The sequence below is a fragment of the Crassostrea angulata genome, chromosome 7 (genome assembly GCF_025612915.1).
Source record: "Crassostrea angulata isolate pt1a10 chromosome 7, ASM2561291v2, whole genome shotgun sequence".
Classification (NCBI taxonomy): domain Eukaryota; kingdom Metazoa; phylum Mollusca; class Bivalvia; order Ostreida; family Ostreidae; genus Magallana; species Magallana angulata.
The window spans coordinates 31,733,695-31,745,844 of NC_069117.1; the positions used below are offsets into that span (position 1 = coordinate 31,733,695).

At 34.2% G+C, this 12,150-nt stretch overlaps 1 protein-coding gene across 11 annotated transcripts in view; it reads right to left on the bottom strand.

Annotated features, from left to right (window-relative positions):
- The window catches only part of LOC128191479 (roundabout homolog 1-like), a 79,043-nt gene that overhangs the window by 49,048 nt on the left and 17,845 nt on the right, over positions 1–12,150 (bottom strand). For 2 of the 11 annotated variants that reach the window (XM_052863574.1, XM_052863566.1), the window contains exons 1-2: positions 4,534–4,939; positions 3,947–4,170 (exon numbers count right to left, since the gene is read on the bottom strand). The gene's annotated coding sequence lies outside the window, so the exon portion shown is untranslated. Of the gene's footprint in view, positions 1–3,946; positions 4,171–4,533; positions 4,947–12,150 lie in introns of those variants that run through there. The other 9 variants (XM_052863567.1, XM_052863568.1, XM_052863573.1 and 6 more) reach the window with 8 other exon arrangements.

The following is a 12,150-nucleotide window of genomic DNA, read 5'->3' on the forward strand; positions in this document are numbered from 1 at the left end:
TCAATCTAGCATTAATAATTCATGCAAATGTCCCCCAAAATACACTATTTAGGAAGATGAGACCCCAGCTGAATTTGTTTTTTTGTTCCTCAGTCTGCCTGCTTTATGAAAATTTACGGCCGCTTTGTAATTACAGGTCCTTATTTAATTAACAATAACAGTTCTTTAGAAGTGGGTAGAGGCGTTTTTTTCTTCCGCGCAGAATTTAACCAAGATGACACTTAACCCCATAATTTTTGCACTAATTGTCAATTTTTCAGTATGTCGATCAATACCAATGACGTTGCTTTACTGCTTTAGTTAATAATGACTTACTGCCAAGATCTGTTTCTCAGTATTCCAAATATTACAAAAGAGAGAGAGAGAGAGAGTCAGTCTAACCATAGAAATAATTTATCAATATAACGCTATAAAAGGAAATGACAATCAGAAACTGGTCCCTTTACCCTCACACGTTACATCAAAAACATTTCCCAAGTTAATAATAAATTAGATGTACATCATGAAAAATAACATCCAGCCTGCAATATGGTGACTGCTTGTTCCTGGGTCTGACATAAGGTCATCCATGTTAACCTGCCAAAAGGGAGAAGCATGTCATATCAAACTCATCCTTTTTTTCCTTTTCTTTTTTTCTCTCAACAAAAAACAGCTTATTGTCACTGTTCCCTATGTAACACAGCAATGTACAAAAACAACCATAAAAAAAAACTTTGCCTGATAGACTGCTTAATGCTAATGGCCATTAGACATGTTTTTTTGACCAGCCCCCCATGTTACATTGAGCACCAGGCACCAGGTTTTCATTCTGACCATAATTCATATATCATACAGCAGACTACAAGAATGGGTCTGGTTTAATTAAATAGGTGGAGGGCCTGAATCGCTACTGCATTGAGAGCCATTGTAAATGGTAAAAGAATAAATACTACCAGAAATTGAATGATCAATTGGAACCTAGGCAATGTTTTTCCCCTGATAAAATCCCTTGATTTACGATCAAGTGACCCCGGTGTAAACTTCTGACAAATTTTTAATATTAAGTTACCTTCAAGGCGAGTAAATTCCAACAAGTAAGCTCTTTCCAAACACACTTATTCTGAAAAATATCAGTATATTTTCATCCATATCCCAAAGCAAACGGCATCCTTATGTGGATGGAAAATGGTGAATTGCGCTCAATATTTCGGGCACATCAAAGAAGGACTCACATAAATCGTCCCAGCTTTGTTGCTAATAATCCTGACCCTTTAGCAGCCATCTGACCAAACATTTCTCCGTGCTCATACTTCCTGTGTCCGTTTGTCCTATGGATTATGAACATGGCCCATTGTGAAAAAAATGAGGGTAAAAATAGAAAAGTGTGCCAGCTTCATCATTGAAATTGTCCATTTTTTGTTACTCTCCGAGAGAGCTACTTGCCGTTTCTATTGATTTTGTGGTGCTAGCTGCTGAGTGGCCCTGCAGGGAGTTTTTTTTTCTCATGCAGATTTTATTTTTTAATGATTGAATTGGTTATGTCCCTTTCTCTGCAGGCTATTGTGACACCATTTTTTTTTCTTTCAAGGTCCGCTTTAAGAAAACTTCTCCAAGCCCTATCTACCAAGCCCTATCTATTTTTTCAATGTTCTTCCTTTAAAATTCTTATGTAATCCCATTTTGAAAATAAATATATCAACTGAATAGAAAAACCTCATATACTCCATCGAGACAATTAATAAACTTTACGATCCATACCGAGGGAAATACATAAACAGCAAAAAAGCACGCAATGTTGTCATTTACAAATTCTTATCAGGGAATTGGATGTGTTACATAGACTGCATATAGAAATATTTAATAATTTCGGAGTACAGGTATGCAAACATTGGTGTAAAAATTCCTTGAGCAACCTGTTCTGGCAGCACAAATACAGTTAAAGGTTGCGGCAGCACAAATACAGTTAAAGGTTGCATTTGCACTAAGAAATTGATTTTTCTTCACGAGCGAGAGGAAGAATCTCTGCATTTCTTTTGCTGCGGAAATCTGTGTGATTTACTGGAATGAGAGTATTACAGGGCTTCTGAGTATAAATAATTAAAGCATTAGCCTTATAATGTATATGTAATCTTTGCTATGAGTTCTTCATTATCCATACCTTGACAAAAGGATGCTTTGCTATAATTAAAAATTTAAAAAAGATGGCTGCAGACATGCTACTTAAGTACTTCTCTTATTTAAAGGTCTTTTCATCCTTGGGTAAAAACGGGAAAATAAAAAAAAGGAGAAGAGTTAAAGAGACTTTTAAGTTGGGTTCTGACTTTTAATTAGGAGCAACCCTTAAAAAACTCTCCTCTTCGTTTGGGAAGTCGTTCAGCTACTGAGTCTTGATCTTTAAATTGTATATGAGCAACAATTTAATTAAAAAATGCAAAGCTTTGGAAAAAGAATTTTTTTTTAACATGTCACACTCTTTAAGTACAAAACGATGAGAGACTCGTTTTCAATGCTAGATCCTCTTTAACAGCAGGCAGGCAATCAAATTGGATTGTCCTGATATAGATCTTCATCAGAAGTTTGACTGGTACATTTCAGTATATATAAATATGAAGAAGTGGTGCAAAATTTATCACAGTTTTACATCAAGTGCGAACGCTTGACAACATGGAGGCAATCTCTTCAATTTTTTTTCTTTTAATTCCTGGCAGTTTGTTTTGTTAGAAATTGTTCGCCAAGGCTGGGGATTTGTCAGAGAAAACTCACTGCACTGCATGCAGGAATAGATAAACAGAGAAACATCCACGATCTTAGCTGATAACCTCAATATACGGCTGACAATTCATCGACATAAAGTTTTATACATTTCACTGACCAAAACAGATTTTGATGCTTTGCCGAGAACATCCACACATCTTCCCAGTACAACTGAAGCACCTATAAAAAATGCTAATTTGTGAGGGCATGCTCTCTCTCTCTCTCTCTCTCTCTCTCTCTCTCTCTCTCTGAAAAGGATAAGTAATTCTGTTGATATATAATCTTTCATAAACCAGATTAATAAGTAAATTAAGAGATTTCTACGGTTTCATTTTCCCCTCCTAAACAAGAAAACCTCTCAATGAAGTAGAGTGAGGTCCTGTGGTTTTTATGAGATTATAGGACTTTCATACAAGCAGATGGGCACACATAGCGAACCCATGCAACTCAAGTAAGACGGGAACAAAATATCAGCAAATTTCTGGGTGAATCGGGAACAACAAACACATACCAGGCAACAAATTTCTTATCTTCCACAAGTCAGAAACATGAATAATACACGGAGTCTTACTGACCACAGAGACCTCTGATCACTGAATGCTGAGAAATGGAAGCACTTCCCTCCCAAAGATAAATATCGACCCACAGAAGGGGGCCCACAAAACTACAAGGCTGCATTGCAGTACTCCCCAAGCTTTTTGCATATGTGGTCAACTAGCCATGTAAACACGAGAGCCAAGATTAATGCTTTTACACCCAAAGTCCCCTAATTAGCCTTTAAAAATCTATCTGTTCTCCCATGATACCAAGTTGATTGACACCCCCATTTTTTTAGCTTCTGTATTGTTTGCAAAATTCTTTAAGATTTACGAAAAGTACAAAATGGGACACCATTGGTGGTCTGACTGTTAATGTAATATTCATATATAAGTAAGTAAAGTCTTAAAGGTCCAAGTTAAGGATCTCTAATTTTGTGTTCTGGAAGAACACAGATATTGACTATATAGGTCTGCAGAATTAAGTCCCTGCACTTCTCGTGTCAACACCTCATATCATGTTCTAATTACAGTTTAACATGTAAATGCATTTTGTTCCAAACCAGGGCTCAACAAACAAGAATATCTTTTATCCATGCTCTGAGGGAAATTTGTCGGCCTGGTTCAAATTACATGTACAGCTTTTCAAGAATATAATTTCCCTAACATTAACTTACCTCTTCCAAAATCAGATGGTGTAATATATCCCAGAATATATTCAGTAAAATCCCATTTAAAAAAAAATCACTTCTTCTAACTGGCGGTCTTAGTATGCATGCACACAAAATCACTTAAAGGTTTCTGCAGAAAAAAAAGATATTTTTTTTCTCTCTCTCCCCAGAAGGAAAAATCTGTCAGGACTTAGAAATGTGTGTCAAAGTCCCAAATCCGGTGTTTAGATCTGGAATAAAAAAGAAATAAATTTTCAGCAAAACTTGGCAGATAAGGTAAAAGCAATCTATAAACAAGCCCAAGATAAAATACTTAAATAAAAAAACACCCTTGCACAATCAGAGAAAAATACCATCTTTTTTTTGTAGGCAACAATAAAATTATTACCACCACCGCAGAAGTTATGGGGTAGTTTATTGAGGGGAAAAATCATTTGAATGCTATACAATTGTAACTCCTTTTGGCCTGCCTGCATGCACATAACAAAATAATTCTTTTGCAACATCTGAATCCCTCTTTTTCTTTCTTTTTCTTTTTTTTTTTTGGACATACACAAACTGGGAGGAGAAAACTCCGCAATAAAAGCACTCACATTTTTTATTTTAATAACCACCACTGTAAACTCTCGCTGAACCTTCTCTAGCTCCTTGTTCCCAATCAACAACTCTTTGTAATATTTCCAATCAAAATATGTCATAAAAGAAATTTTTTTCCACCTGATCAATCCCAAAGAAATAATCCTTTGCAGCACATGTTCACATCATATAATGGTCAGCAAATCAATGTCTAACCAAAGAGCAAAAAAAAAAAAGAAGTTTTTTTCTACTACCCTCTTCTTTTGCTTGCCAACTCTGGGCATAAATACCTATGTATATCCTTTGTAACAATATGTACACTTTACAATTGGGCACATGCTACCACACTACCAGGCGGAGATCCATGAATGACAAGAGGCAATGTGATAGTAAAGGGGCTGGGCCTAGTATGAGAGAGACACACGCTCTCAGCAGATAACTGACAGCTCATCGGCCAATCGGAACGCAGCACTGGGATAGAGGATTACGGACTGGAAATAGGGAATAATATTATGAATAATTAATTCCTTTATAACAATTCACTAAGAGTATTGCTATTGTTTAACAAATTTTAAAGTAATTTTATTGTATCAATGAAATATTTATCAATATATAAAATTGACTTTTCAACCAAATAAAAATCAGATAAAAATAAAGTTTCCACATTAAGTATGAAACATTAATTTTTAAAGAGTTGCTCTTTTTTATCAAGAAACAGAAAAAAGGTGTTTTATCTAGTCTGATTTAATCAAAATAAATTTTATGGTACATTAAATATATATGCTGATCTTGTTAGCAGAAGCTGTACCCTAAAGGCAAGACGGACATCGTCAAGTTTTATCCTGTGCTGTAGTACGCACAATAAAGATGTCCTGGAAAAGTCTAAATATTGACAGTGATGTAACAATATGGTAAACCGATACCTGCTCCAACACCAATGAAAATTTACAGTCTCAATCTAAGTAAACATTCTTTCTATGTGAGAGTTAGCCTGAGCCACATCCTACATTGTATCAGTCGAGATATGGACTGTGTAACTTGGGACAGGTTATCACAGTATACAAACAAATATGGACAGGCCAAGAATAACACCAAAACCACTGCTGGTCTAAAGACCCTAACTGCAATTTCTAGTTCTTGGTTTGTTGATAAATCAGGCTTGTAAAAGATTATAATCATCCATGATCTATGCCCCCCTCCCTCCTTCCGCCAATATCAGTGTGTAAGATTACCACACCATAGTTTGGTTAAATTCACACCTATACCCCTGTGTCAATGCGATAATCTGCGAAAACAATACAACAATTGGATTAATTATTCCACTCCATCTCATCAGGGCTTTGACAAGTTTGTACATGAATTGGAAACTAATGAATTAAAGCAAACACCTTGTTTGAACAGAAATAGTTTGTATTCTCAGTTATAGAAATTATATAAACTCCATTGATGCAGCAGTTTTGCAGATTGCATGGAGATAATATCACCTTCACTGATACTGCATCAATCTAGGGTTTTTTTTGCCTTCTTTTTTTTTTTTGTAGTGTACTTATAAAAAATAAAATAGGCCACACAATAATTTATTTTACATAAAAAAAAAGAGATGAAAGATTACGATTATGATGATGATATCGTTTTCAAGTTATCAATAGACCCATAAATTTTCATTTGCATCAGCAGCCTTTACCAGTTGTTAACACTGTTTACAAAATCAGGGATGCATAAAACATATGTCACATTGATAAACGGAGCTACTGTCCCTACCTGACGACCTATATAGATCAAAACTCTGCCTATTTCCTAGATAGGTGAGTATTCCCCACTTTCAGTGGGAAAAGTAACCTTAAATTTCCAAGCACCTGTTAATCAAACATTGGTTCTTCTCGCTCTCCTCATTGTATTACAATGTTAGGGTGTTAGAAATCTAACTAATGTTGATAGGAGGAAGAAGCTTATAGCACGGATTAATCCTTATGTAATTTACAAACAAGAACTAATCTAATCTTTTTTTGCTAGCTGCTACTTTGTGTTAGAAGATTAAGAGGGAAATGGCTTCTTTCCTGAGCAAAAGAAATTATTAGCTTCAGATAATCATCGAAAAAAGGAAAAAAGAAAAGGAGAATTAAAAGAGCTAGGAAATAAAGCATGTCTGGATGATATCCTATTTAACTTGAAGACAGAAGTGGAATAGGACATTGTTCCTAGAAAATTATTATGTAATTATATATGCACAGAGATTAAGAAAGAAAGGCTCAAGAGAATAAAAGGGAATAACTCAGTTTAATCAATGTAAAGGCTACAAGTAGAATGAAAGTGACTGATTTTTGACAGATATCTTAATCCATGTCATTAGTATTTGCTAGTCTCCCTTTCTCGCTCTCTCTCCAAGGGGCATAACTGCAGATCAATAAAAGCAGATACCTTTAGCCAAAACAATATTAATTCCAATTTCATTTCCGCCATCAAATAAAAAAGGGCTGTTTGTCTCACTTTGAAGTGGCGCATACCTGTGATTATTACATGATAAGTGTAATTATGATGAATTAATGCGAGGCTATCTTTTCTCTGCTCTGTCATTGCCTAGTAGCCTATGGCTAGCCAAGATGGACCATGTTGGCAAATCTTCCAATCTTGTTGTCAGCATGTGTCAGACAATAAAAATCCAATGGAGAAAGCTCTTCTTTTTTATCTCCCTGCCAGGTGGAAGATGCATGAATGAAGTTCAAAGAGTCAATTTTAGACAAGCACTTTTCAATGAATGGAAACATTAATTTGGCTCCCCTGAATATTGACCATTTGATCTTTTTTTAGCCATTGTTTATGGGTTTTGCAGCGAAAAATTTAGTCTGAGAAAGTGACTAGCAATCAATTCTGGAATTTAATGGTGACAGAGATGTGTTGGACTTGGGAGGGAAGGGTATAGGGTGGTTGGGGGAAAAACGGGTATTCATCTTTATCTACCGGTACATGGCTCTCAGTACAGAGGTGCTGAGTTGCAAGAATTCTTTAAATAAATTCCAAATCTGCAGCACCAGATATCACTATTTGGCTTAATACTGCCAACCCGTCAAATAATAAAGAAATTTGGGTTAGATATTGAACATTAACCATATTGCCAAGATAGGATATATAAAAGATATTAATGGCAAAGAAACTAAATAACCGCCAAATGGAATTCTTGAAGGAACATAAAAGTCAATATGCAATCCAAGACAAATTTATATTGATGTAAAAATCAACTTCCATTGATATATTTCTTTTTTATTTTTGAACTATAGGAACATGCTTCCAGAATTTTTTTCCTTTTTTTGAAAAATGAGTACATGTGGCATCCCTAGAAGTTAAAGCTGATAATAATGATCAGATCTTTACTTGAGGGTCCAAAGCTGGCAAAGAAAAATGAACTAGAGAAGGCCTGAAGCCAGTTCTATGCAATGAAAAATTAGACTAATGGTTGTTAAAAATCAGATACCCATTCAAGTGTCAAATCTACTAATGTTTCCACTTAGTTAATAACAGTACACATTATGCAGTATGATTTATATTGAAATTTATGGATTTTTAAAAAAAGGGATATGTAATTTTGTTAACATTACAATTTTTAAGACATGTTTTAACTGAAATTCCCTTGACATTTACACAACAGGATATGTCATCCTTTATGGCATATACAGTTTTTTAGATTAATGTAAATATTGATTTATTTGTTACTTATATAATCTTAATCTGAAAATTATTTCTGATTGTATAATTTTAATCCGAATAACATTTACATTTACGAGACTCTCAACACCTTTTTAAAACTATTATGGGCTGTCACACCTGTAGAACGATTTGAGGGGGAGGGTGGGGAGGGGGGTTGAGGGGGTATGAAGTTTAACATTATATTAAGCATATTATTGTTAAGAATATTTTTAGAAATTTTATTAATTCAAATTACTTTGAAGTCTTTTAATCTATCTTTTAAAAAGACTAATAAACATTTGAGTGACTATTTTTGCTTTTCAAGGTCAAAAATAATTAAAATTTGATTGTTAATTCACATTAACATTTTTGAAAATTGAATGGTTCATATATCTAATTTAAAATATTAAAGCAATGTTCACAAGAGAAAGTAAAATTTTATAATACACACTGAGAGAGAGAGAGAGAGAGAGAGAGAGAGAATCCTATAAGAATTCATTTAACAAATTCATTTGATTTCTACAATGATAAAAACATAGATACATGTATATCAGCAAGGAAGGAAAAATGTCAAACTGAGGCATTTCCTTTTTAAATATAAATACATGTACATAATTTGGCATGAAAAACAAACAAACTTTCATATCATTCCAGTGACAAGCATTAAATTAACAGTTTCTACTTTCTCGCCTTTTTCATGACACACACACATTACATAATATACATGCATACATAGTGATTATACTCACAAAGCCTTAAGAATCTCTTGGCACCCTGTAAAGCATCAGTGGGAGGTAGCAGCATGCTCAGAGAGATGTGATGCTGTTACTAACTGGGGAGCATTCGCGCTTACATAATGACCTGGCATGTCATCAAATCAAACTCGGGAGTAACACCTCCAGTATAAATAAATCTGCAGCCATTATCACTGATGACTGACTTTCCTTACCCCTTCACTGTGTTCACCACATGTAGCTGTTGTTTTGGAAAGTAGGCATATTAGAGATAGCTGACTAAATTGTAACAGAACTCTCAAACACCCCCCCCCCCCAACTGAAAAAAAAATAACATGAAAGAAGATGGAACCTCAGAAACTGTTAAAGATGTTTCTAAACCTAATTAAAATATAATTAATCAGTTTTTAAAAGATTTAAATGGTATCCAAAAAATAAACATTGGATTCTTTTCACTGTGTTCTTTTTCTTGAAAAGCACCCCCCTTTTCTTCTCTGTACATCTCTCTCATTTGGTATACAGTTTATGAAGAGAGCTTATAATACATCAATTTTATATACAATTTACTTTATTGATCTGAGAGTCTAGCCAGTATCTACAAATTATATCAACAATTATTGAGAGGTCTCCATGATATTATTTGGCATAAATCACCTTTTACCATTTCCTTCATGTAATTACTTCTGCTAAGAAGGTTTCCTAACTTTTCATATTTTCTGCCAAAACAATTAGACATGGAGAACTATTTGTAAACTTCTTACACTCTAAACATACTTCAAATGCCCATTTTCCCTAATCTATCATCATATTATACTCATGGTCAACTTTTACAAGTTTCACGTTTTCCATCATGCAATCGCAATGAAATTAGGTGTCTATTATCAGTAAGAAATCAAAAATCATGTTCATAATTGAGAGTGAAAAATAATAGCTATGAACACATGTATAGTTTACATGTATGTATATAAGCACATCATGGTGGGTCTTCACAGATTGCTAAGGTTACTTGGGTATAATCCGAGTTTTCCCTACAGATACACACTTTTCCTAAAATATCAACAGCTGCCTAGAGATGTTTTCAATAGGGATAAGCCCGAGTTAGCCGTGACTGTTTCTTATTGAACGACTACAACCTGTGATAAATACAACCTTACCTTGAAATCCCTACCTCACATGATTTCAATTTTTTTTTTTTTAAAGATTCCAAATCCTTAAAAAGATTTCAAATGAATTTTATGGGGGATATTAAACAATGTATTTCTGCCAGAAGATCAATACAAGCTGAAAAAATGAAGATATCAAATTAAAACCATGAAGTTTGATATTCATGGTTCATAGATTTTTCTTGGTTTTTTTTTTTTATCACTGAGAAAAATTGAAGACAATTAAATCAATAAAACAATGATTATATCACTACAGTCAATTTAACACTAACAAAATATGCTCGGTGCCAGTGAAACTAACAAAATTTCAAATTTCCATCCCCCTCCCTCGAACATGCAAGCTAAAAAAAAAAGCAACCTTGTTGCAAATATTTTGAAACAATGAACACGCTGACTGATTAACAGATTATTTATGTTGGGCAGACATACAAATATTTACATGAAACACCGAAGATTAACTTCTTTTTAGCTCTTCTATCTAAAAAAAAAGAAGAAGAAAATTTTACTTTTTTTTGCAGCTGAGTAGGACAGCTAGCTATAGCTCTTTAAAGCAATAGCTCATCAGAATTCTTGGGAGACACAAGCATCTCAGCTTCACCCCTCATCCGGCTGGAGGGGGATGACACAAGTCTCCCAGATGTCTGGCAGGAATACCACAAATGTCAAGCCAGTCTGTAATCATGCACCTTTGACTTGCACAGGTCAGGTCAAGGTTCAAGGACAACTAGATGCTGCTGATGCTATTTATTTTAACTCCCTCCCCCTCCCCCCTCTTTCCCTTCTTTCTCACCACACACACTTTTCAATTTTTTTTTTAATCCTCGAATAACATTGTCAGATCAAAGAGCATTTGATTAACAATAAAACCAACTGTGTTAGACACAGCTGGCATTGTTAGTTTGTGTATGTATATGTTAATCTGGATTTGTTATTCATGAAAAATGCTGCAGGGTTACTATAGCTATAAAAAAGCATAAAGTACATTGTAAAATGCAAGCATCTACCGGTAGAAATTTTACAAAAAATTCAAAAAAACAAATCACAAAATTATTTTTTTTAACCAGGAGAGCTATAAGCTTCCAAGTCAAAGCAATATCTCTAGAAATATATATATATACCCACCAAGTAGATTTTTTTCAATAAACAGAAAATAAATGGCATAAAAACTTATGGAAACCCAAAGGTAAAATAAAAACTTGCATAAATCAAAGTAAACATGACATTATGATTGAGTTTAATGCTAAAAAGATAAGCTTGTCATGGAATTAAACTATAATCCATTTAACATAAGTGTGTTTAGAAATGATGGATCTGTCTAGTTTTTACAAAAATCTCTACCACTTAAAAAAGAAAACAGCTATGATTAACATGCATCTTTGGCAACATTTCATTTCTCAGATCACTTCCAATCCCTGATGTCATTTTTCAAAATGAAATTTACACCACTTCCGCTGGAGTTGCCTTTAATTAATTAATTAGCTAATCTTACTGAACAGTATAAAACATAGATTTCCTGTCTAATATGTTCGGAGAGAAAAGAAAAACCAACCCACTAAACCTTAACCTGATATATAAAGATACTATCAATCATAAATATGGATGCTGAGTGTATACAGCCCAATATGTCTCCCTAGTGCCATAAATATTGCCAGTTAGCAGATTCCCATCCCAGATTAAAGCCATAAATCTCCAATTGAAATTCATAAACAAAATGGAGGTAGCACGTGTGTGTGTGTGTGCGGAGAGGAGAGGATTGCTTTTGCAGGAGATACTCTCAGTATTGAATTGATAAGTACACCGGTGGTGATTTATAGACAAATCTACCACAAAACCTAATCAGACTCCCCAATCAGTTGTCATCTGGATTGCTCCATATCACTTTTTGATGTAATTTTGAGTCCATCCTAGTGCAACCTCTCAAGTTTATACTGGAGCATGTAATCATTGGAAATATCAGTACAGCTTCTTTCAGAGAAAAATTAAAGACAAAAAGTTTTGACTATTAAAAAACAGTCTTCAGTCTTTTTTAACACATACCAAACATAACAGTTTCATT